Source organism: Anguilla rostrata, chromosome 2 (genome assembly GCF_018555375.3).
Source record: "Anguilla rostrata isolate EN2019 chromosome 2, ASM1855537v3, whole genome shotgun sequence".
Lineage (NCBI taxonomy): Eukaryota > Metazoa > Chordata > Actinopteri > Anguilliformes > Anguillidae > Anguilla > Anguilla rostrata.
In genome coordinates this window covers 21977223-22005137 of record NC_057934.1, presented here as the reverse complement: position 1 = coordinate 22005137, position 27915 = coordinate 21977223, and the positions used below count along the sequence as shown (strand labels likewise).

General features: G+C 43.4%; 1 protein-coding gene across 1 annotated transcript in view; it reads right to left on the bottom strand.

The window, feature by feature from the left end:
- dnmbp (dynamin binding protein) overlaps nt 1-23079 on the bottom strand; it is a 73180-nt gene extending 50101 nt beyond the window's left edge. Inside the window, exon 1 of the mRNA XM_064321228.1 lies at nt 22624-23079. The gene's annotated coding sequence lies outside the window, so the exon portion shown is untranslated. The remainder of the gene's footprint in view (nt 1-22623) is intronic.
- Nucleotides 23080-27915: the final 4836 nt, after the last annotated feature.

Below are 27915 nucleotides of genomic sequence, written 5' to 3'. Positions count from 1 at the left end.
AGCTACTAAGGCAGGCAAAGAAGCTGAAGGGGACAGGGGTGTACTTGAATGAGCATCTTAGAAAAAAGAACGCCGACATTGCCAGACATGCACACATCCTAAGGAAACAAAACAAGGGACAAGCAACATGGACAGGAAACTGCAAAGTGATGATACGTCTAAATGGAACACCCGCAGAAGCCAAAGTATTTACGATAAGGGAACTGAAAGACTTAGACCAATATAGATGAGGAATTATAAACTGTTGCCTGCTTGTGCTGATACTATGGAATATTTCCGTTTGGAGACGTTGATGGCTGTGGATTTTTTGGCCATTGGTTCGGATTGTGTGGGGCAGCATCTGCACGGACTGAATGAGAACTGTGAGGAATTGGGCTTTGAAGTGGATGAGGGGAGCTTGGTGAGGATTATTTGTGGCTGTGTGGGAAATGAGGATTCTTTTGAACCTAAAAATGCTAAGCGTGAATATTTGAACTATAAAAATAAAAGACAGATCTTGATGAGGACTATTCGTTCCCGTTCAGAGACATTGATGAGGACTTTTGACTACACAGAGCACAAATTGTATGAGATTGAAAATGATATGGACCCGGTGTTTTACAATAACATCAACAACTACACAGAGTACTACAGAAAGAGTGTATGAAAATAAATTTCTGGGCATGATAATTGACCATAAATTATGTTGGAAACCACACATAAATAATGTGAAAACAAAATTGTCTAAAACCATTGCAATATTATATAAAACTAAAGATATCTTGAATCAGAAATCACTATATATACTGTATTGTTCTCTCATAGTTCCATACATTACCTACTGTGTGGAGGTATGGGGAAACACATACAAAACCAGTACTTATCCAATTTTCACCCCATAGAAGAGAGCTATAAGAATTGTAAATCGAATGGATTATTACGAACCAACCAATTATTTATTAATTTACATGCTTTAAAATTTTATGAACCAGTTGATCTTAAAACTGCACAGATAATGTACAGAGCACAAAATAATTTGCTTCCTAACTGTATTCAGAGGTTGTTTGAAATTAGAGAGAGCCAGTATGAAATTAAGGGAATAGGTTTAAAAAAATCAAGGGTAAGGACAAATATAAAGATGAGATGTATATCTGTCAAAGGGGTTAATCTGTGGAATAGTTGTGACAAGGAATTAAGAATGTGTAGTTCACTTTGCAAATTAAAAAAAAAATGTTTAAAAATAATGTGGTAAACAAATAAAACAAAGTTATGATCATTATTGTGTATGAAACGTTTGGAACTTTTGTTTTTGTTTCTGTTCTGTTTTGTTTTTGTATAGCCTAAACATAGTAGTGAAAGGGTTGCCTATTAGAATATGTTATGTAAAAAGGGTAGGCATAATAAGCTAACGCTTCAGCCTACACCTTTTCGGTCAATATTTTTTGTTTTCCTTTTAATTTAATTCAATTTAATTTAATGCCTTATTGTTATTTATTTACTTTTATGTACATTCTTTTTGGAAAATTGTTAATAAGGACCGAAATAAATTACTACTACTACTACTACTACTAAAATGGCGTCTTCTTCAATTTGTTGCTAATCCAGAGCTTTTTGTTAGATTTAATGCAGTCTGAATAGCATTAATTAATAACACTGCTTGGGGTGTGGGGATGGGGGAACTGGTGTGTGGAACAGGTGAAAAACAGGAAACAAAGAAGGATGTTTTGAAGTCTGTCTATGATTGGCTGAAGGCTGGCTCGGAGCTGGACCTCCAGACTTGGCGAAACCCAAACAGGCTGAGATGGCCAAGGCCGACAAAAGGGCAGTACATCTGCGCTCCGAGAAACACTGAGGCAGACAGAGGAAAGGAGAGAGAGGGAGGGAGACACATCGGGAATCATACAGACATGCTTTAGCAATAGGACCTATTCTTTTGTCCCAATAAAGGCAGTCAAAATTCAAATTCGAAATAGAAGGAAAAGGGTGGGGAAAGAAGGTTAAGCGACAGAGACAGAGGGAGAGAGAGAGCTGTATTTTAAAATCAGCATTGTTAATGTTTGTTGGAACATGTAGTTTTTCTCTGGTAAGAACAAATCTCTTTCACTCTCTACCTCACTTTCTCACTCTCCTCTTTTCTCTCAGTTTGATTTTTGAATTGAAGTAACTTTATTGGTATAACATAGAAGCATTCACGTTGTCACTGGCCAGGAATTCCTGAAATCCTTGTTTAACAGGTCTTCCAGTGGCTTTGCCAGCAAAACGGTCACCTGGTTGTTCCTGGATGTTGTTCTTTTGTTTCCATTTTATTGTATTTCTACGTAATACAACAAAATACAGGCTATCAGACTTCAAATTTCATTACATCATTACTTTATCGATGATGGGTGCAAAACAGCTGACAAACTACACTTCCTGTAAAAGAATACCAGGGATTTCTACAACATGAATAAAACATAAAGGATGCCATGTGATTTTTCTTCAAACGAAGCAAACACAGAGCCCAGAAATACCTGTAGATGGAACTCTCATGAGAAAAACTATGGAAGGGTTTCTCTCACACTTACGACTTCGACTAGTCTCACAGAATGGTGATAAAAGCACATTTGATATCAAAGAATAAACATCCCAGCTCTAAATCAATCAACAACTGAAATCTCAAAACTTAGATGCATTTCCATCTGGCTCCACCAGAAAAACCGGGTTTAACTGCGCTATCCAAAAGCTGAATTAAGAATTAATGGCTTAACACCACAAACGTCAGTTAATAACACAAACAAACAGTGCAGTAATGTTCATTTGTGAAAGGCTGGGATAATCTTGGTGGACGGATCAGGAAGAATAGTCATTACAACTGACCGCACTTGGCACGCTTTGTTCTGGTTAGTTCTGATGGTTCACAGCACGACCACAGGGAGTTAATTCTGCGGTGGTCTGAGGGGACCACAGTGGCTTTTCTCTGGTGGGGCTATGAGGACTATAATTACAAACTGCAGGAAGCCAGAGTTTAAGACTGCAGAGGGGATTTCTGGTTGAAATGCAGGCAACTGTACCCTACATCACCCTACATGAAAAAGAATTTACCCCCTTCCTGACTTCAACTATTATTGCATATTTGCCACACTGAATGTTCTCATATCTTTAGACAAATTGTAAAAAAGTTTTCAAACACCCATATCACCCATATAAAAAAGTAATTGCCCCTTAATAACACAATGAACCAATTCACCTAATTTAATTGATAGAGTCAGCTGATTGAACACAGCCATGCTTTATTGCAACCAGCCCTGTTGAATCTAAATCTCACTCATATTGGACCTTACCATCAGAGTAAAGTAGTCACTGCAAAGTTTGTGCAAGCACACAATGCCATGAAAATTCCAGAAGAAATTAGAAAAAGAAGTTGTTGAAATATCAGTCTGGAAAGGATTAAAAAGCTATTTCTACAGCTCTGGGACTCCACCAAACCACAGTGAGAGCCATTATCCTCAGATGGAAATCACCTGAAACAGTGGAAAATCTTTCCATTAGTGGCTGTCCTAACAAAAATTCTCCAGGGTGCAGTATCAACTCATCCAGGAAGTCACAAAAGATCCAGAAGAACATTCAAAGAACTGTAGGCCTCTCTAGCCTCAGCCAAGGTCGGTGTTCATGACTTCACAATAAAAAGAGACCGAGCAAAAATGAGATTCATGGGAGAGTAGCAAGATGGAAACCACTGCTAACCAAGAGAAACATCAATGCTCATCTCACACCTGCAAAAAGCACCTGGATAAAATAATATCAGCCTGCCTGGCTGACATCTCTATGTGGATGGCCAGGCACCACCTGAAGCTCAACCTCGACAAGACAGAGCTGCTCATCAACCCTCTCTCGTACATCTCACAAACTAGATTTCTAGCTCCCTAGGCATCAAGATTCAGTCGAGATTCGGGCATGTGCTCATCCATTTTTAAATATTTTCCCCAAGTCTATAAATAGTTATTGCATTTCAACTCTGGCCAGGGACCCCATACAGCTTCAAGGATACCTAGGGGTCCGTGGACCCCTGCTAAAAACCCAGGCCTCATGGATACAAAATAAATGGATGCTGTGAAATTCTTCTTGGAGATGGAAGCCACTGAATTGGTTACTCAAACAAACCAAACAAAGTGGTTCATTTCAAATGAGGTTCTGGTTATGAGAGCAAGCTCTTGACTAAAACTTTGGCGGAGGGGCTTCAAAGTGGCAATGAATGCTTTTCCCTCACGTTACTTCAAGGAGAGAAATGAATGCTTTTCCCTCACATTACTTCAAGGAGAGAAATGAATGCTTTTCCCTCACATTACTTCAAGGGAGGAAATGAATTCTTTCCCCTCACGTTACTAAGCCCTTTCCCCTGTTCAGTCCCCACAAAGGCATTCTTACACTAAAGCTCAGGTGAGTATATTTATGCCTGACCTGACAACAAGGTTAATGCAGGCGTGTCAGAACCATGCATTCCCTTTGGAAACAAATCACCAACCCTTTCCCTGCATTAAGTCATGACTCTGCTTTTTTGGAATGTGAAGAGAGTGGGAATCTTCCTTTGCATTCTTTCCTTTTTTGCATTACATTCATTTAGCAGACACTTTATTATCACATTATTTATAAAAGCAATAGTGGCAGACCTGGTAAAGACCATTCCTGGACTGATTTTTGTCATTCTTAGCTCGTTTCTGTTGAAAGTCTAGTCTAGTCACTGCAACATTCTCTGTCAGTTCAGGAGAGTGCAAACAGGCCCTCGCGTCCAGCAAAGCATGTTCTGACAACAGCTGCTTCTTCTCATTCCGATCAGTGAAGTCATGTTTTGGAGGGATGCACTTCAAGTGCATCTGATTAAGCCAGAGGAGTCACTCGCACGATGAGACACAGCCGTCTGAAACCCTCTCCCTGCCTGGGCCAGCCGACACGGGCACAGTCGGATTACTACACCACGGGGCCCCAACGCTACACCGCTACCCGAGACACTGGCAGGACGAGCCCCCCGGCACCCCTCTCTCCCCGGCCCCCAATACCACACGGGCCGCCTCCCTTTCCTTGTTCCTCGAAGGCCAGCCTACAGCGGTGGCTGACAGGCAGAAACAGTTACGGTGGGCGGGATGAGCTCATGGGGATTTCCTCTGTACAGATGCATGGGCGGGTAGTGCATGAGTCCAGAGGTGCTGAAGACCTAACGATGGACAGAGGCCTGTAACACAGCTTACAGCTCAGAGAAATACAAAACCAAGTCAGTTATGAAGCAATTCCTAAAAGCCCCTAAAAGAAGTACGTGGCAGGGCTTGGTCTGGGGGAGGCAACCGAGGCAATACAGGGCCAAACCAGGCCCTGTACAGACCTGCATTTAAGTGCATTTTCCATGCAACTCACCACTGAAAGAGTGAGAGACTTACGCGGAAAAGCCGCTCAAGCGCAGGTCTGCGTTGGGCTCTAAGTGGGGGCACGCACCTGGGTTGTGTTAGCTAATCAGCCCAAGGGTTAAAAGGTGTGGTTCTTTTCACAGCAGGTATCCGAGTCGGAGAAGGCTTTCCTTTACTTTACTTAAACCGCATGCTCTCTTGCAGGCAAATAAACAGCAGTGAACATTACCACATTTCCCTACATCCAGCTATTCTGTCCTTCCCAGGTGTATCACCTGGTGTGTGACACAGCAATAAATATGCAGGCGGTATTCTGCAGACTAATGTATGTAAATGGTGCAGTCTTACACCAGGTGCCTGGTGTAAGCAATGAGCGCGCGCACGCACGCACACATTGCTTTTAGCTGAATAGTTTTTTCCCCACAACCTGGGAAGCCTCCATGCATGGTTAGCATTAGCCCCTTAAACAGACATCAACAATTTAAAAGGGCTCCAACCGGAATAAATTTCAACTGGTAGCTCCAACAGGCAAGTTGTTCAATCAATCCAGAGTAAACCCTTTTTTGTTTGTTTATTTCAATTTATTGCCTAATTAAATAGATACCATGATATCATTTACATTCATTAAATTGATATCATCATTTCCTAGCTGGAACGCACTTTAAGTAGCCTACCCGTTTTCCAAACAAGCCGCCTCAACTGGAGACGGTTACGGTCGCAAAATTTGCCTGTATGCAGTCAGCCAAATTGAAGCCTTTGCAGCCCCGGTGATCACTGCATCTTTGAGTATGAAACGAGCCTAACGCTGATCTACAGGCAGCAGCAGAGCAGTGTTAAATATGCAGGTGTCTACAATAAGTGTCTATAAGCAATGTGCTGTAGTCAACAACAATCTATAAACAATTTGCTGTAGTCTACAATAATCCATAAGAAATCTGATGTAGTCAACAATAATCTATAAGAAATCTGCTGTAGTCAACAATTATCTATAAGAAATCTGCTGTAGTCTACAATAATCTATAAGAAATCTGCTATAGCCCACAATATTCTAAAAGCAAATTGATGTAGTCTACAATAATCTAAAAGCAAATTGATGTAGTCTACAATAATCTAAAAACAATCTCTGCATTCTAAAATAGTCTAAGTAATCTGCTATAGTCTTAAAAAATCTAGGCTATAAGCAATCTGCTGTAGTCTACAAAAATCTATAAACAATAAGCAAACCCTTTCCAGCAGAACACTCAGTGAATTTACACAGCACATGTTCATTCAACCTAGGCTTCTTCAGAGAAGGAATGAGAGAGAGAGAGAGAGAGAGAGAGAGAGAGAGATTAATATCCCTCAGATGTCAAAGCGTATTTTGAAGTCCAGTAGAAAAAGTGGGATTGAGGCGTGTGAGTACGGCTCAGGTGAAAATTAGCACAGACAGACACAGACAGATGGTGGCCATCTGTCACACCGATGAAAACACTTGAAGGACAGGAACCAATCGAAACTCTCAAAGTAAAGGAATCAATCTGACATATCAAATGGCAGGAGCCAATCAGAACCATGGAAGTACAGGAGCCAATTAAAATCACATGAATGCAAAAATCAGACATAAGTTAAGGTAGCTGATTTCAGCCCAACCTCACTGATAACAAAAAAGAAAGAAAAAAAAAACTCTTTTGGGTTATAGATTTATTTACAATGAATAACCATGCATCCCTGTCAATCAAATAGCTACTGGCACCCAGAGGACAGAATGAGGCGGGGTGAGTCAGTGACTGTATTCCATATGTGTACGTAAATACTTTGTGAACTCCAGCATCAGCTATGAAGTCCGGCTTCACCCCTATACAGCTAAAATGTCTGGTGAGCCGTCATGGAATGTTCTGCCATAAAAACAGCCAGGTAGTGTGTGCGGACCAGGTGTGTGACCAAAGGCCACACACGCCACCCTGCTCTTTAGGTGAGTGGGGTGTGTCACAGAGTCACCTTCCCCAGGTGTGGGCATTAGTCCAAAACATTTCGCTTCCTGGGCCGGGGGAAAATTAATTGCCCTGCACCCTGATCTGGAAGACAGCGTTACAGATCTTATCTGCTTTATGCAACTCCTTTACGTAACCCCACTCCCTACAGTAACCCACGGCAACTCGGACATGATAACATGCATTATTCTTTGCACATGTCCGTTCCTGAGACTCCCTTTATGAACACTTGTGACTGATGGTCTCACATTTCTCTGGAGCGGTTAGCCTTGTGTGTCCATCTTGTTTCACTTTCAGAGTTTTTGTGGGAAGATCAGCACAGGAAATCAGTCAGCACAGTACGAAAAAGGAGGTCTGAGGCTGTTTTCAGTTCTGCTTTCTCAACCTGCACAAAATGAACATGTCGCACTGACACTCTATGTAACCCACTCTGTACAGAGCACACTGTCAGTTCAACACACTCTACACAGTCCACTCTACTCTAGGACACTCTACACGCCAAAGCCAAAGCCAAAGCAACACAGCTCGCAAGACTGTATGACCTTTGACCTCCCTCACACTGCACCTCCTCACACTGCGCCCCCCTCACACTGCACCTCCTCACATTGCACCTCCTGACACTGGACCTCCCTCACACTGTGCCTCCCTTACACTGCACTCCTCACACTGCACCTCCCTCACACTGCACTCCACACACTGCACCTCCCTCACACTCAATTCAATCAATTTTTATTTGTATAGCGCTTTTAACAAAGGAGCTTTGTCACACTGCGCCTCCCTCACTCTGCACCTCCTCACACTGCACCTCCCTCACACTGCACTCCACACACTGCACCTCCCTCACTGCACTCCACACACTGCGCCTCCCTCACTCTGCACCTCCTCATACTGCACCTTCCTCACACTGCACTCCTCACACTGCCTCCCTCACACTGCACTCCTCACACTGCACCTCCCTCACACTGCACTCATTCACACTGCGCCTCCTTCACACTGCACCTCCCTCACACTTCACTCCTCACACTGCACCTCCCTTACACTGCGCCTCCCACACACTGCACCTCCCTCACACTGCACCTCCCTCACACTGAGCCTCCTCACACTAAGCCTCCCAACCCCCCCACACTGAAAACAAAACCGGCAAAGCTTTTGTCTCTTCACCACGATCACAACATATCAGTGCTCTGGAGAAGCGAGGCAGGGGTTTCATTTTCACAATGACTCAGCCTGTCCTACCAGGGCTTTCCCTGGCTCAAAATAGGGCTTAGGTGGCGACTTTGTGAGACAGAGACTGCGGTTGGCTTTTCTGCCACCATCAACTCGACGTTTCGTCTCCCAAAGTTTAGCTGCATTTAGAGTGTAAAGTTCTGGTCTTCAAGAAACCACCACAATGCAATGCTACGAAAACGAAAAAAGAAAAAAATGAAAAATAAAAAATTAGAACAACTTATTTATTTATTGAAGGGATTATATATATTAATTGCCAGAATTGGGGGGGAAATACAGCCAATACTTCACATAATGTACGAGGGTCATCTACAGGAACAGTGAATTATCATAGGTCATATTTTCCCATGTAAATCAAAAGAAAAAGCTGTGTTTGGATTTTTTTAGCAGTGACACGACATATTTAAACCATCCCTTGGTTATCGTGTTAATGCTGTCCCATGTAGTAAAATGTCCAGTGTTAATTCAACTCAAACAGTGTTAATTCAACTGTTAACAGATAGCATCTGGTCCCGCTCTGGATTGTGTGTTATATGTTCAGAGTTGAATTAACACTGGACATTTTACAGTGCAGTTGTGTACTAGAACCACACTGTGTACTAGAACCACACCGAGTATTTATAGAGCAGAATGACTCCAATGGCCCAGAGAAGACAGCAAGGGCACTGTCACATGTCAAATGACAATGGGCCTGAACAAACAGCCAGCTCTGAACACGTGGCCCTGCTGCTACCGCTAACCTAATCCGCTCCAGGTGGACGGCGCTAAAGTTGTCCTGCGGCAGAAACCAAAGCTTCTGATGGCTTTCATGCCAGGTGTTATACAGGTGTGGCATGAACAATAAATCTGAATTCAGCTGTATTTTAAGGAGCCCCAAAATCCTGCTGACGAATCCGCGCTCTCTGTGTACTCTGGGAAATGGGGGGATATTAAGTGGCATGGACGATGCTTAGTTTTAACCAAAATGCCAACAAATTCCAACAGTTCCGATACAGTAAAGTACAGGTTTACATTTTTCCGCATGCCCATTTAAATTAGTTCAAGAAGAATGCTGAAATTGGACATAAATAAAAGACCCACTTGAACGAGGCAAATCATATTAGTCAAATTTATCTTTGCCAAAGGATACAATGGCAATGTCAGACTGGGCGTAGAACTGTCAGCTCTCTGGTAAACACAAGGCAGCAGTTCATTGGACTGATTCCCACCTGCAGCTGTACAAAATGCTTAAACACCAGCACTTCAGGGGTTAATAATAAAAATCCATGATATCAACATAATGGCAGAGAAGATGGTGTTGAAACGGCTTACAGTCAGTTGCCGGGATACATTTCACATGCAACATATACGTAGGCCCCACATACAGGAGACAGCAGTCCAACATTTTCTAAAAGATCTTTAAAATTACATAAACTATTATTTAAAAAAAAAAATGATGACTGTATTTTGTTCAAAATCCAAAATTCCTGAATTTGATCTGTCCTCTGGGGCAGGGTGGAGGGGACATCTAGCATACAAGTTTGTTCTTACAGAAATATTTTCAGGTCACTGAAGAGTCAAATTTAATTTTACAGAACTCTGACCTGTCTCTACAATTCAATGTCCTCAGGCAAAGAAGTGTGATGTTTAAGGGAAATAAAAGTCAATTCAAAACACAAGTTTCTACTTTAGTTGACTCAAGTACAGCCTACAAAAACTTGTGCCAAGAGAAACCCTGAGTGGGGCCTTGAGTTGGTGGGCGGAGCTAATCTCCCCCAGCTCAAATCCCTCTCTAAAAGGGCTACACGAAAGAGGTCAAAGGTATGGGACGATAGAGGGAAAACAAGAGAAGAGGAAGAATAAAATCCTCAGGGGACCGAGAGAAAGAGGGAAATGGATGAATACAAGGTTGGCACAGAAAAGAGGGAGACTGAGGTAGAGAGAATGTTCTGGGCTTGGGAGAGACAGAAAGGGAGGGAGAGAGGGAAGACAGGAAAGAGAGAGTGCATTCTTATCACTGAGAAACAGGCTGCCTCAAACACACCTGGTAGAGACAGAGACTGAGTCTCATTAACTGCCCCAAGTGCCTCTTCATGAGAAGATCTTCACAAAAGTAATCAGTTCTTAGACTCTTATAATAGTCTTAGAATTACACAAAATAAAAACACTTCTAGCTGTAGAGGCCACTACAATAATGTTGGCAACTTAATTCAACTGCCTGCCATAACTTAACAGAAGCTGCGAGCTAAACAATGACAGCATTCTTCTGTGCTCCTCATTAATTCTGAGACACAGGTGTTTTAATTTGTTCATTAAAAATTCTCTTCTTCGGGTTCTTCCATGTGTGTGACTACATGTATTTATTTCAGGGAGTGGGGGTGACGTCATCTAATGTCATCTATGTGTCCTATTTCTTTAGTAATACAAGTTAACTTTTCACGCAAATATTTCCACTAGTCAGGCAAATCTTCGAATTTGAGAATGAGTGAATGTGCGTAGGTGAGTGATGCGTGAGAGAGAAGGGTACAAAGTTGGGAGCGGGATAAACAGATGGGACAAAGGAGGGCAGGAGAATGAGGGAAAAGTAAAGCGAAAGAGGGAGAGAGAAAGAGAGGTGTTGAAGGGGAGTGGGAGAGGGCCGTGACACAGCGGGTCAGCGTAGGAACACAGGCCGCATGGTCAGATGGTATCGCCGTGATGAAAGTAGCAGGACGATGGCAGACAGCTCTGTAAACAGTGCGACCCCCCCCCCCCCCCCCCACAGCTGCCACGGGGTCTCCAGGTAGCATGTGTGCCGGACGGGAGGGGCGTGGGAGCGAGGAGACCCCGCGCTGCCCCCACGTCCTGAGCGAGCGCATTTTGCCTACTGTTCTGCAAGAGTGCGCGTGGGGAGGGCGGAGTTACCGTGGATCCCCTAGAGAAGCGTTCCTGTGGAAACGACTATCCAGGTGGCTAACGCAGCTCCCCAACCAAGGTCCCATAGCAAAAATACACTAATGATGAGACAGCTGCTAATTGGTGCGGGTCAGGTGGCTTACTGGTGAGACTACCACACAGACATTGTCAGTTAGAGCAACTTTCAGGTCACGGATAACTTCTGCCAACAGGACAGGAAGTGACATCACATGGCTCTAAGGCAACTCTGGCTCTCACGGTCAGCACAGCCTTTTGGTTTGCAAACTTCACAACTGTGGGAGGAGACCGTCCAGACCCCACCCGCCAGACTCCACCTTCGGGCCTCCTGTAATGAGACTCCGCCCCCACAGGACCACACCTACTGGACACAGCCGTCCGTCCCGACAGCCTGATTAAAGGCACATGCGGTCGCACGGCACCTCCCTCAAACACGGGAGAACCAGACTCCACACCCCCCTTTCATCCTGCTAAGCCCCACAGAGTGGTCATTACAGGGTCTGGACATCCAGGCGGTTTATTTATCTACGCTGCAACACATTTACCTTTACGGCCTTATTTTTTTTCCCCATATGTTACATTCAGCAAATAGTAAATTGTGCATTCAAATTTACAGGAATGTGTAATTTTTAAGTTAGAAAATCAGTAAGACATACATATTTGGCCCAGGGTGCCCAAACTTCTACATATCACTGTACATCACAACCTCCTCTGCCTGTGGTCAAGACTTGGCTGCTGCCACGTCACCATGGTCACACATCAAGTGTATATCACGTACATGCTGAGGAATCAGAGGCCACTCTGTGCTAACATTCTGCGACTCCACAGTCACCGGACGAACGCTGAAGTCTGGGCTGGCGGCGAGGAAGGTTTTTGGAGGGCTTGCACCCTTCAGTATACATTTAAGCACCCTCTCTGCTCGGAGTGCATTTCTGCCCTGGGGTCAGCACGTGGCGCGGTTCAGTGTCACCGCAAATGTGACACCAGGGAAAACCGAGGAAAGTGGACACCAAATTTACAGCTCTCCAGAGCCATTTGCTTGCAGTTTAAAACAAGCCCTTGGCCCGTAACTGACTGACTCAGACAGGAGGAATGGGGGGGGGGGGGGTAAAATCTGGCGGCGACAGGTGTGATTCCTGGGGTACACCGGGCCACATGGTGGTTACTGGGGCTGAAATCTGACACTACATCCCGCAGGAAGTGTTTACTCAACACACATTTACAGCAGCCGGCATTCTACACAGTGTGTGTGCGCGAGAGAGCAAGACTGTGAGTGTGTGTGTCAGGCAGGGAGTCCGGGTGAGCGCAAGTGTAACTGCATGTGTGCGTATGTGTGTGTCTGTGTGTGTCTGTGTGTGTGTGTGTGTGTGTGAGAGAGAGAGATTCAAAGGAGTTGGATGTAGAGAGACAATCGAGAACAGCTGCAACTTATAGAACACACACTGGAAAAGCATGTGAGCACAGAACAAGAGTAGGGGTGATGTGCTGACACTGTTTGATAATTGAAGGGGAATTATTTAAGCGCAACAATGAGGGACGGGGGGATACAGCCCCACCCGCACGCCTCTGAAGAGACCAGCTCACCTCTGGAAGCTTCAGTACTGTCCTTTATTCTGTTGTTGTTGTCTTGTTTTTATCGCCCGACTTGTGTGTTTTTTCTGTCGTCCTCATTGTTGTATGACCCTGGCACAATGTGCGTGCGGTTTGGAGATTGCTGTCGCAGTTAAAACGCATTCAGCGCAAACACAACAGTGCGGCCACCCCCCTCCCCACAACCAAAGCAGCATAAAGGCTGTTTGTGTTTTGGCCCTGTTTAACAGTACAGAGAGGCAGAAGAGACCATGCTCTGTAACCCCCCGCCCACCACATCACATGACCAAAGGCTGGCAAGACAGACAAGGGCGCAGGATCAGTGTAAACCGCATGCAGCTCTCCTATCTCTGTGACGTCTGGAAAATTCCAGTTTAGACTATACAAGTCTAATCATGTGATACACCTCGAATGCCTTGTTTACATATACAAGCACACACACACACACACACACACACACCCACATAAATGTATATACATGGGTATGCACAAACACACACATGTCATGTATATACATGGTTACGCAGACACACACACACCCATACACACAGATAATTTTACATCTGCGTATACAAGCATGTCCCCATGTAAGACCCAGCCTGGGTCAAAACTGAACAACTTCACTGCAGCGAGGAAAAGCGTAAAATCTCTGGCAACATGCGAGAGTTGACCTGCTTCTGTCAGCTCAGCCTAGATGCCGTGTGACACTAGCATTAGCATCAGCACAACGCACCGCCATCTCTCTCCTTCATCGCTTCTTATCATTTTTAATTTTATCATTATCATTCTTTTTTCACCTGCACACCAGCATCCCCTTCCACGGAGCCCCCCACATCCTGTACCCCCCCACCACCCCATTCATAAAATCACCAGTTTTATCTTGACACCCGGCCCACCAAACTGACGGGCAAGAGAAGAGAGAGATTTAGTCTTTCATGAGGTCCTCCCTCCATATGTGCGGAGGGAGGCTGCAGATTGCGTCATTGGCACTGTTTCGTTTGAAAAGGCAATTTTAGGGAAAGCTTATTTTAATCTTATTGGTCTGGTCATCAATGAACAGCAGCATTTACAATCAGTGTTCAAATTCTATTACACCATTTAAAGCACCTCGTCTTCTTTTTCTGAATTTGGAAAGAAGTCTTTCAGTTATTGGAACATCCTTGTCTTGGAACATGCAGCAAACACTATTGAAGATTGAACGATAGATTGACAGGTTACTTTGGTGAAGATCTCAATGACATTTTGCTGGTAAAATAAAGGATAAATTAACGGCATGAATGTGTGCCATATGACGTCCATCCATCCATCCATCCATTTTCTAAACCGCTTACTCCTGGTCAGGGTTGTGGGGTGGCTGAAGCCTATCCCAGCATGCATTGGGTGAGAGGTAGGAATACACCCTGGACAGGTCACCAATCCATCACCGACCCCACGCACCATTTACTCTCACATTCATACCCCAAAGAAAACACAGACTCTCTAATTAACCTAACCTGCATGTCTTTGGCCTGTGGCAGGAAACCGGAGTACCTGGAAGAAACCCACATGACCACGGGGAGAACTTTACCAGCTCGGCCAAGCGTAAAAACGTTTATGCGATAATTTGCAGTTTTATTTTTATTTAAATTTTATTTCCCTGAAATTTACTTATGTGTAAATTCAAAATTCTCCTTGCATCACCATGCTGCATATGACACGATATTAAATATATATTTTTTTTTAATCTGTGCCTCCTGCCCCATATTTCCTCAGTTTTATGTGCCCTCCCCCGTTGAGATATTTTGAATGATGTTACAAGGCAATAAACTGCAATACAGTGCAAGTAAACACCTGAGATACGAAGCTAAAGACGTATGCAACGGCTGAGCAGTCTGACAGTGACTTCCGAGGCTCGGCCTCATGTCTCTGTCATTATAATCCAGTCTCGTGAGCTAACGCTGTGCTAAAATGCTACACGCCAGCCACTGACCCAGCCTACAGCTCGCCAGAGTCATTCAGCTAAAGCGCAGCGCCCACACGGCAGCCCTTCAAAGCCACACCCCACAGCGCTCACGTTAAAAGTGACAGGGAAGCAGGTTTCCTTCCCGCAGGGCAAGGTTCGAGAATCGATTCGCACGCGGACGACCGCAAGACTCAAGAAGCGTGTCCTTCTAGCCAAACTCAGACATACAGCAACAAGGCTGCGACCTAACGGTGAGAGTAGATTTGAAACTGGGGAGAGGAGAGAAGGAGAGCACAGGGAAGAAGAGAAAGGAGGACCAAGAAGGGCAGAAGAGATAAGAAGGGAGGAGGAGAGGGTGAGAGGTACACAAATTTGGGGGAAAAACAAAACCAGCTCTCTAAAAAAGGGATCTGAAACTCAGATCTTGAAGGGCTGTAGTGTCGGCTGGTTTTTGATGTGCTCCCGCACTAAAGTGCTTAATCTAAGTCACTGATTGGCTAAAGAGTCAGCACACCTGGTTTCCGAGGTCAAAACTGGCTGCTGACTGAAAGTAAATTACAAAAACCAGAGAACATTGTGTTCTAACGTCACGTTTTAACTTCAGCTGAGTTCCACGTAGTATGGTGGTGCACATCTGGCCTCTGCTTATCAGCCCTGGTGTGGCTTTTCCAGTATGAGTGGGGAAAGTCCCAGGAGTACAATGCTCTCCCACACGCAGTCTGGCTGAGCTTAACCGCTCTATTTACCCTGCTCTTACTCTCGCCACATTCACTCAGGACTGATCAGACACAGGTATGCAGGGTGTAGCTCCTGCAATCCTGATCTCTGCAGCTTAAACATGGCTTAGCTTCATCCAAATGGCATTCCATTCACTGCCATGATCATGTGACCCTCAGGGGATTAACATTCTGAGCAACAAGCTAATGTTCCTTCATACAGCTAAGCAAGAATAAACCAATACCTTAGACTATCTACCGAGGGAGACTGCACTGTGTATATTAAGAATGTATCATAGTCAAATGATAAAAAACCATTTAATTTGTTTACATTTTTTAAACCACAAATGGGCTGCTGGGTGGCTCATTTGGTCACGGCATGGATGAGCCCCACAAACTCGGACCGAATCCGGACTGCGCCAGTGGTAAGAGTGATGGATAGCTCCATAGGTCGATGCACAATTGGCGATTGCTTCACCCAAGGCAGGTGAAAGTAGCAGTTAACGGTCCTTGTTTCGTCACTCTCTACCAACCCCCGCTGGTCAATCGGGCACCAGGAAACTACATGCCAAAAGCTATAGGCCTATATGCAAGGTCTTCCTCCCATCAGGAAGCTTGGTTGTGGGCTGCAGGGTAAAAGAAGCAGCTGGTGACATCACATGTTTAGGAGAAGAATAACGAACTTTCCCCATCGGCAGTGGGGTTCGTACATGAAAGGGGCAGCGGTCACAGATTACTGGACATTCATAATTAGGGATGGAATTGGACATGATCAGCCACACGTTGGGTGCTTTATACAAATTAAAAATATCCATATAATTTATACAAAACCTTGGGCCATACTTCAAGATTGTTGAAATACTGGCCTGACTCACACACGTAACCGTTCTCTTTCAAATTACTGAGAGAGCAGCTTCCTGCGAGACAGACAGACCCGTTCGTCCATCCGGCACATGAATCTCAGACTAGCTCTAACTCTTCGGCATGCCCCCTCCTACACAAGGGACTGCTGGGAAAAACACCTCACACGACCATACCAGAACCCCGCACCTCCTTCCAATGACCATCCAAATAATGAACGAAGAAGGCAAAGCATCACTGCTGCCAGCCAGCACACTTAGGAGGTGATTAACAGTGAATTCGTTTGAGAGGTCTTTTGTTTCTACAGAAAGAAACGTGAAGATGTTACAATGCACGAGTTGGACTCTCACAGAAACATGCAAATACCAAGCCTGCAATGCAGGAGCCCAGCAAGAAACACATCTCAATTATCTCTGTACACACTCACAATAAGCAACACATTACATTACATTACATTAGAGGCATTTAGCAGACGGTCGTATCCAAAGCGAATTATACAACTTTTACATAGCATTTACATTGCATCCATTTATACAGCTAGATAGATACAGAAGCAATGCAGGTTAAGTACCTTGCTCAAGGCTACAACAACAGTGACCCAAATCGAACCTGTGACCTTTAGGTTAGACCAGTTCCTTACCCATTATACTACACATACACGTGTATGCATCACATGCAGGAAAACGAGTGCGTATGTCTATGTACACAAATGCCTGTACGCACAAGAATGCGCTCAGGAATGTGAGATAAGACACAGCCACTCAGAAACATGAGCAAACAAATGCACTCTCGCACACCCAAAAAAAAAGCACTCAAAAATGCGAGTGAACACACACACACACACACACACACATAAGTACACACAGACACATACTGTAAATATGTGCATAGACCCATTACATTACATTACATGACGGGCATTTGGCAGACACTCTTATCCAGAGCGACGTACAACAAAGTGTATAACCATAACCAGGAACAAGTATGACGAAAACCCTAGAGAGAAGTACCAGTCCAAGTGCAGGGAACAACCGCATAGTTCAACTTGGACCCTGAAGGTTAAACTGTTTAACACTAACACAAACAAGAACAGCAACAACGCAGTCTATGCAAAAATACAAGCAGTATTTCAATCAGACCCACATCTGATTTAGAGGAGATGCTTATCAAGTGAAATGAAATAGTCTAAAAAATCTGAGGAATGTTCCTTTCTTTCTATGTGAAGGACTTGTGAAGGTACCACGACTGTAACCTCAAACCTGTGAACTCAGGTCAGTTGATTTCTCCTAAAGGGACTCTGCTGGGGGAAAAAAAACTAAAAAAGAAAATGAACTTCAAATGCAGAAAACGAGAAATAAAGAACATCTCATTTAGGCCTTGTTTCAAAATTCAAAACGTTTTTGTTTTTCACTTCAGAAAAGCTGCGGTCTTTGTGCATAAACAAAAGAGAGAAATGTACTACGGGATTGTTGGCACTCCATGTCCAAAGTCTCCCATTCTGAAGGGGCGTGGACTATTCTTGGTATCCAGGGGTGTGGTTTTCATGCCCATTTAATTGCATGAATGCCTTCACATCCAATTGAATGCCTTGGTATCCAGGGCTGTTGTTTCAACGGTCATTGATTTGAAACCAAGAAAACTCGACTGGTTCAAAAAGGGAGGCTGAGACCAGAGCCAGCAATCCCATAGTGCACTGCTCCATTGTGTTTAGAAAGTCTCAGCCTTTTAAAGGCAAATTACACAAATAAGCTATTTTGAAGTAGGATCAAATGGAGCGATATTAGGCTATTAATTTACCATTCCTTGCATTCTTACTTCAGGTTTTACCCCCTAGTGCATACTCCCTTTAAGAACAGTGCCAGTGTAGCTCCAGGTACAAGAACAGCTCATCGCAAAAATGTAGCCAGGGCACAGGAAGCTTTTATCCATTTACAGAAAGGGACCATCTTACAGCATACAACCCTGCTACTGGAACAGCTTATCCATCTACAGAAAGGGACCATCTTACAGCATACAACACTGCTACTGGAACAGCTTATCCATCTACAACATGAGGACTGGCCACAGTAATAACTGCTCTTTTTAGGAGAAAAGGAACAAATCTCTTTTCCCTGTCTGTCCTGCTATTAATAGGCTATGTATTTTAACACCAGATAGGGTTAAGTATCTTGTATGAACAAGTACACAAAGGATGGTGCCCGAGAATTAGTATTGCTTAAAGAGTGATGATCATTTCAATGCACCCTTGGAGAAGGCCACCTATTTAATCTGTGATGAAAGGAACACGGACAAGCCTTATGCTAATCACTTTTGCATTCACACCAAGTCCTGTCTTTAGGGGCAACAGTGTTCTTACCCAAAGAAGTGAGAGCATTTCACTGATCAGTTACCTGCAAGTTTCCTTCATGCCCTAAGATCTGAGCAGAGCACTGGTCCTTCATGGATTCTATTTGGACACAGCCTACCACTCACACCTGTGTAACGGTGACCACCTGTTACCCAATCTCATTCAGAGCCCGCATTCTCCTGCGCCACACCTCCTCCCTGTGTGTGTGTGCGTGTGTGTGCGTACAGTATGTTGACAATGACAATGTTGCTGACTCTTGGTGTGACGTCTTATAAACGCCGGGCTGTCGTTCTGTGCTCTCTGCTCTATGCTTCCAACATGACGCTCATAAGCAGGGTGAGTAAAAACAAAATACGAGTTTTGCTCTGGTTAGGCTGTAGGGTTAGTCCGCAATTTAAAAGCCATTTTGCGAACTAACTTTGTTATTTTAGTTTGTTGTTTTTGTGTGACCACGGATGAAGACGTTTGTGCTTGGGTTCACCGTCCGCTCTGTGGCATACAGTCTATTAGTTTGTGTATCGCGTTGATGGGCATTGTGATTAAAATCCTCCCATAAAGTCACACATGCAGGCGAAGCTTAAATAGTTAAGGGGCAGCTCGTTTTTGGCTTATTCGCCTTACATAGTGTTAGCAGATGGCTACTTCCTGGTCAGGTGAAAGGACGGGCGGAACCGGCCAATGAGGAGCCAAGTTCGACGATGGGTTGCCAGGTTACTGCCATGTAAATAACGCGATAACACAGTATAGACAAAGTTTGGGCATCCGCCACTGTGGCGTGTGAGCCTCACAAATTTGCCAGCCACTCTGCAAAATCACCCGCATTTGGTGGGTGTTAATTTTACACCCTGAGTATATGTGTGTGTACAGTATACCTGTGTGTGTACAGTATGCGTGTGTGGTGTGAGTGTGCGTGTGTACAGTATGTGTATGTTTGTACGTTTGTGTACAGTATGTGTGTGTGTGTGTACAGTATGTGTATGTCTGTACGTTTGTGTAAAGTATGTGTGTGTGTGTATGCTGTGTGTGGGAGCTATAAATAAAAGGAATATATGCTCAGTGCTTCCTCAACAACTATTGCACTATATGAGAGAGAACAAGCACGGAACCGTACCACCTGCGCATGTGTCCCACTAAACGTCCCTGAAAGGTCGTCCGTGAGTGAGTGAGTGAGTGAGTGACCACAATTCAGGTCGTCCATGAGTGAGTGAGTGAGTGACCACAATTTGCCATGCGTAGCCAAAAGGAGCTGCTTGCTCCTTTCTCCAGCTGTCATTCTTACTTTATCAATAAAGGGGCCCAAAGCCATGTGTTCAGCAGCTTCTCACATAACCCCCTGACCATCACTGTGAGCTCAGCTGTGACTCTCACAGGTCACTGTGAGCTCAGCTGTGACTCTCCCAGGTCACTGTGAGCTCAGCTGTGACTCTCACAGGTCACTGTGAGCTCTGCTGTGACTCTCATAGATCACAGTGGACTCTGCTGTGAGGCTTGAAGAGAACTCTAAGCACTGATGTGACTCAGATCACTGTGAGCTCATATTAGGGGAGATCCCGCTATTACACAGAGAACGGCTGCAGGCTGCAGAAAGCACTAGAATGGCCATTTGACTGCTACCCCCTGCAGAAATTTGACAGCTCTAATGTCACTCCATGCTGAAACAGGACACCACGCAGGTAATGCTGCTAAATTATTCAGCGCTTCCAGGTCACAATATGGCCCCATCTCAGAGTGGGGTGTCTCTCTAGTGTCAGCATTACACTAGCAAGGCAGGAAATTACTTTACTGCATGAAGCAACCTAAAGTACCCCCGCCACATCATATTTCCATTAGGCACCTGAGAAACTCATGTCTTTGGTAAACACAAAACTGCTCTTTTTGCCTACGGCACTCACAGAGTAGATGACACACAACGCTGAAGGGAGGATATTTCTGTGTGCACACATTTTATGTGTATATGTCTGTTGAAGCATCTCATACTTCACACACACATACACACAGTTTGTACACGTTTCTTTGCGCCCATGTCTGTATGTGTTAAAGTGTGGGTGTGTGCGCACCCGCGTGCGTGCGTGTGCGTGAGTGAGCGTGCATTTAATTCAGCTTGTCTGATAAATAATTATCTTGTTATGACAGATTTTGATAAATTGGGATGGCGGCACATAAATATCACTCAGATAGTCCCACTGCTGCTGGCCTCTCCTCCAATACACAGAACATTCCAGGCCTCTGAGCCAAATCTGCCCTCGTGGCTCCAAACATCACACAGTGAGTGGTTCTATAACATTACAACAAGCACACAGCTACATAACCAATGTTTGGTCACATACTGCTGTTCATAGGAGGAGAAGATCCAGAACAACTATAAACTGTACCAAATGTTTCTGTACATGTTTTGAATCATGTGAAAACCTATCTAATGAGTATTGCAAAATGTCCATGAAGGTAGCAAAAATGTAAAAACAGACCAAAACATACAGGTATATATCATGATCAACAGATTTACAATGCCTGTTCTTTCTATGCGCAGGCCAAGTCTTTTTAGCTCAGCTCCAGGACAAAATCACACATCTAAACGCATGAGAGCCACGTGTATGATTAGGTCTGAAAAACAGGCCTCAGTAGACTGCTAAAATGTCCCCTTGGTGCCACTCGTACATAATCCCTGTGACTGCAAAGGACCATCACAGACTAGATACATTTGCCGGCAGCTTCTTTTGGATAAACATTTCACTGTGTCATGAATCAATGTTTCTATCGTTTTCTTGGCAATATAGCCTTCCCTGAGGGTACACTAATGCACACGAGATACAATTATTTATTTATCTAAAAGAAACGGCGTCGCGATAAGGAACCCAGTTAGAGTGTACGGAGTGCGCGCGTGGCAGTCACAACAGTGTCGTGCAGCTCGAGGTCACCGTCTGTGCTGCGTCTCCACAGCTAAAACAACTGATGACATCCAAAAGATGCTGAAACATGATCCAATGAACGCCCGGCAGCCCCTCTCCGTCTTCGCTAGCTAATGCTGCAGAAGAATCCACGAATAAGAGTATACTGTGCGTAAATCGGTCAAATAGATATGGCGAGTCCTTAAATGTCATCATTTTGTTCGGAAGGGACGTACAACCAAAATGGAGTTCATCAAAAGTCCGTTAAACCACATTGTTAACAATTAATCACCTCATGTACTACTGTCCGTAGTTCTAGCAATGTCGCTAATTTATCTACTGTGCTCAATTTCTGTTGTGCATTGTGCCAGTTGCAATTTCCAGGACGTGAGTTCCAACATGTTCAATACCAGCCGAAACAAACTGAACTTCATAAAGTAAAACTCCGCATTATATAACGGTCAGCAAACTACGATTGAGCGACCCCCATTAATGCTTAAATTCAAGTTAATAAGGTGCCAATAGTGTTGCAAAAGTAAATATGTTTCGAATTGTCATATAACTTAAAACGAATCTTACCTCCTCGCAATCAACCCACTGGTGCTATCTTAAACGCGATAATGTGTGAATAACTGTCGGTGCCATTTTACGATTACGCTTTTTTAGGTAGTGCCAGCATGCAAACTTGACGGCGACGAACGTTAGTACCAGTTAAGTTTTCCAACTTCGCTAACTTAACTAGTCAACGTAGTTAAGTTAGTTGCAAACCTTGCTGCCTTGCTTCAGCTAGCTAACGGTTGAACTACAGATGCATCAAATGAGTCTTTAGCTTAACTTACCGGTCTGGTTGGTTATCTCTGATCCAGAGTTGACAGTATATTGATTTTTTAAAAAGCGCCCCGATCGTGGCTTTTCTTGGCGGAGAAACGGTCACAGTTCTGATCACTCGCTTTTCCAGAATAGATTAGTTAGCTCGTCCACTAGCTAATTAGCTTGCTGGATGGCTAGCTAGCTAGCTAGCTACGTGTAATTAACCAGCCCCCATTTCTCCGTGGTTAACAGCGCCATTTTCTAGGGGTGGGGGAGTTTATAACATTATTAAAGTTAACATATCCATTGTAGATAGTCCCTCGCTCCCGATAGTAGAACTGACGCGCTACGATTCACAGGAATCAGCTGTCATCTGGATGGATGCCCCACAGGCTGTGACTCTCCATGCTGACATCAACACCACCGGCACCACCCTCTTATGACCAGGACCTTCCACAAGGGTTTCTTTCCTTCTGCCTGAACAGAAAACGAACCCCACCTTTTCTCTGTACCGGACAAGTGCGGTGGGTGCTAAGCAACGGAAAACAACAACCCTCTTGAGAAAGACACATGGCTATTAAGGCCCCTAGTTGATATATCAGGTTAAGACGCACAGATAGAACAGTGAATGCTACATCCTCAACGACCCGGTCAACTAGTCTCGTTTTTGGAAATAATTCCAACCATTCGGTTGCCAAATCCGTGCATCTCCTACGAAGAGGATGGCTATCTGTATTTTTATGTGATGGTTAATTACAAATATTGCAACTTTGTTTCGCAAACAGACTTGGCGTTGGCATTTGTTTACTTCTGCCTATTTCAAGGTTCCTTACACAAAGCAGACGTGTTGGCTTACCCTGCCAGCATGTCGAATGAAAGTAGTCAACGTCTGCCTTGTAGTTACAAGTCGGATCACTGCCCGAAGATTAAGCACAGCAGGTCATCTGTCAGGTCTTTGCGGGCTAGGATAATAATAGGTTGTAACCCAAAGAGTTGCATACAGGAGAGCACTTGTTTATTATATGTGAGCCAGTGGGAGTCAGAATGCAAAGTGCAAACCATCGTAATGGCCCCACATACACATAGGCTATTATTATTATTAATTATTATTGTTATTATTATTATTATTATTATTACCTGACAGATGCTCTGTTCCAGAGGTAGTTAAAAGAGTGAAATGACCATGCATTCATAATAATGATTCATAAGCTCACAATCAGCTTACCTTCTTACACACAGAGGCCGCCCTTGAACTGAAAGAGCTATAAATTAATTTATGGCCTGACAGATCAGTTTTTGGAATTATACAAACAGTTGGGCATGTCAAAATTCTAGGATACAGAGTTAATTGTGACCAGCTGTTCTGACAGTAAGAGGTTTTTTTTTTATCTCACCATTATCCATATATGCAAAAACAGGAATTTGCATCTATAGAAAATGATGCGAATTGTGGCCCTAACTTTTACATTTGTATTGAGCACAAAGAAAAGACTAATTTAGTGCTCAGAATGTTTAAAAGTAAATCTTAATAATTACACATATTATTTATTTGGAAATCTGCAAATGAGTAAACTCGTGGGATGAGTTCTGACATTAGTTAAATACTCGTACACATGAGCATTCAACATGTTTATTTCTTTCTGGACACATTTAAGACAGAGAGAGCCAAATTAATAACGCAGACAGAATGAGGGAAGGCTTTCTGGTGCTGTTAATGCCTGCTATTTGTCTTTGGGGTGGCTCATGTCAAAGCAGTGTATGACAGGAAATTATAACATATACAACTGCCAGTGACATCACAAGAAGAGTAAGTGCAGAGTCAAATTCTACTTGTAGTATGTTATGTCAAAGAAATTGAATTATGTTACGTGCATTGTCATTGAGTGCTTTCAGCAAGATATCAACTCTGAGCTATTCTGAGCCATTTCTAAAACACAGAAAGTTGCATCTCTTTCTTATTTAAGATTAAAGGTTCAAATTTCTTGTCTATTTTGAATATTCACAAAATTGTGTAGTCACAATTTTGTGAATATTCAATGATGCCTGCAACAACTGACGTTCTGTCCTTTCGACACACCTGTTTATGCAAATTCTTAAACTGTACCGAAAACTCATATTGCCAATGGGAATTTCTTAGAGTAATGAAACAGAGAAGATGGTGGGAATACAGAAGCTGACCATCTGGTTACTTTAGAGAATCCCTACCTCTCTGCTGCCTCCTTGTGGTGGTGGGGGACCACACAGTGAGGCGCACTGTCTAGTACCTTAAATCTGGGTGTTTCCTGAACCAATCAAAGACTGTGGTTTCCACAAAAAAGCACTGTGATTGTTTCATGTAGTTTACAGCAACAGTATTTTAAGAGTTGAGAATGAATCTAACATTAAGTTTTTCTACTGAAATGAAATCTGTTCAAAAAAAGTATCTGTATTTTTCAAGTGATTTTCCAGAATATGATAATTTCTAAATGGTAATGGACTTCAGTGAGTAAATTTATTTGTCTTTGCTGAAATTGCAGATGTTACAGAAACACTCCTAAGGAATTGGGTGCCACACTGTATCCACAATGGCTTTTGAGCAATTTAACAGTATTAATGTCATGCACCGTGTCTGCTATATCAAGGAATGTCTGTATGTTTGCATGTGTATATGTGTGCACACGTACACATATGCGCATGCACATCGGTACAGACATTGACCTATACAGCAGGCGTGTGTACACATGCATATGTGTGTACAAGTGTGTGAAGATGCACTGCCATGCATTGTAAGCACAATATTTGGGTGTGCATTTGTTGCTAGGTGACTGCATGTATCCGTTCCATCTGGATTGGTAGTTATTTCCTCAGTCAGTTAACAATGGAGGGAAATGAAGGGGCAGAGAGATGTGCTTCTATCAGGAAAGTGTTTACTGGGCAGAGTGACCTAATACACACACACACACACACACACACCACCCTATGCCACACAGACACACACACTCCTTGTGCCACACGCACATGCACACCCTATGCCACACAGACACACACACACCCTGTGCCAGACGCACATGCACACCCTATGCCACACATAAAATTGGCATAACATGGAGTACTTTTGGAGACTGTGATAACATTGTTTTAGCATTCCAGAAATGTTGTGAGGTTATGATAGCAAAAGTGCAACTTTAGCAATGTTGTAATATTGCTCTAATATTATTAGAGCATTGTTATAATGTTGCAGAAATGTGCAGTGTCTGTGCAGAATTACCCAGGATAACACTGACTCATTCAGACTCCCATTCACTTCTCTGCAGCTCCCAACCCACACTGTTTCTGGTAAAACCACTGACCAATCATTCATCACCTCATTAGCATATGAAAAGCCTGTATTGTCTCCTCCCAAAAGAACAGATAATATAATGACTGTGTTGACTGCTACCGTTGTTCCACTGATCTCCTTTACGTAAAGCGGCTGATCAATTGTCATTTGACATTTGAAACGAAAAGAGCTGCCACATGCATTCCTGGCCTCTGTGTGCATGAATGGGGAGCTATGTGTGCTGCAGGAATGTATGTTTCATAAAGTGGGCTTGTTTTGTTTTTTTTATTTTAGGTAGGTGTTTTTATGGGTGTGTTTCAATCGAGAGTGGTAGTGAGAATGGGTCAATGGGATTTTCTTTGTTGTCTTTAAAGACAAAAATGGAAAGATGCCTCAAGCATTAATATTTTGTTTGAGAATATTACATTACCTGCATTTAGCTGATTTTATACAGAAAAAATGACACAGATAAAACATTTTAAATCAATTTAAACAGCTGGATTGAAGCAATTTAGGTTAAGTACCTTACTCCAGGGTACCACAGTAATGTCCTACTTAGGATTTGAACCTGCAAACTTTAGGTTACATGCCCAGTTCTCTTATCATTACACAATTATAACAATTATTACTACACTGTCATCCTTATGTGCAGCAAATGCATGTAACAACGACCCCTTTTCAGATGAACCAATCACATTTTTAAGATGTGTCTCCATGATAATTTCCTAACAAAGAAAGTGTTTTTAGTGAGAAAAGTTTCATTATAATGCAGTATTATTGATTGGTCCAACCTTGGTAAACTTGTAAAAGAAGAAAATATTTATTCACAAGCTATAAAGTAGGCAGTATACTTCGTAAGAAGTAGAACTTTTTGAGCAAAACGAAGCAATGAGAACAACTGAAGAACAAAAAGACGCGGTGTTGTGTGTTTGTACGGTGCAGTGTGCGACGGCCTCCAGGGAGAACTTTTGGAAAACTTCTTTCTTGTTCTCCGACCTCCCACTCTCAGCTATTGGTCCAAATATCACATGGTTTTTTACGTCACGGTTGAGAGTTCAGAGGGCAGACTTCACATGCTATGTACAGAGAGTCAACACCAATCTCTCTTCTGTAGGGATGGGAATTCTGTGAGTTCCCGCATGTTTGATGAATGGTGCTACTCGTTTCAGCAAGTCATCAAAACGCCTGGCACTCATTCGGAAATAAGAGAAAGTGGACCCCCTCGTCTAAACTCTGCATTTGCCGAATGTACAGACAAAACTCTTCATTCTCTGTCCTACTCTGATTTAGAGGGCGAACGTACCATCTCCTTTGCCTTTTTTCTTCTTTTGCATAGCTAGATAAACTAAAGCCACTTTAAACACTTTAAACTTTTTGTTTTGTGTTGTGATCTCGCATAGCCCTTCTCATACATCCATGGCGTAGCCGCGAGACGGGAGGTCTGGGCGAGATTCCAGCCAATAGCTGCCTCGTAATTATTCGTAATTATTCACACCCCAGCGGAACAGTGCGGTGTTCTCACTGAGTATACCGACAACGGTGTTTGTGGACATATTCGCTGGTGGTTCTCAATCCTGAAGTTCTTGCCAGCTTTATTACAGATCCCATACAAAAGCATCCTTTTAGCATTCAGTCTTGTAAATTAAACAACAAACTATTCTTTGGAAAACAATGTCTTCACTTTGTAGGCCAAAATGTTTAACGTCATGGATTCAAAGACCCCTAGTGTCCTTTTCCTGTTTATCAGAAAACCAGCAATTGTGTTGTTGAGTGTATGACCTACCATTCAAAGCAGTGGGCAATAAAATTGTTTTACAGGAAGTAATGCTTCATTGCAGATAGTTTCCATTATAACCACAAAGTAGAAAGTACATCCGAAAGAGAGAGAAAAAACGGGTGTACCGGTGTGACTCGATACAACCACCAGTGTAGAAAAAAAAAAAAAACTGTCTTGAACTTTGTCGTACTTTTGGACGGACAGCGACATCTAGTGTCTTCTAGAAGTAACACCGGTTATCTGTGG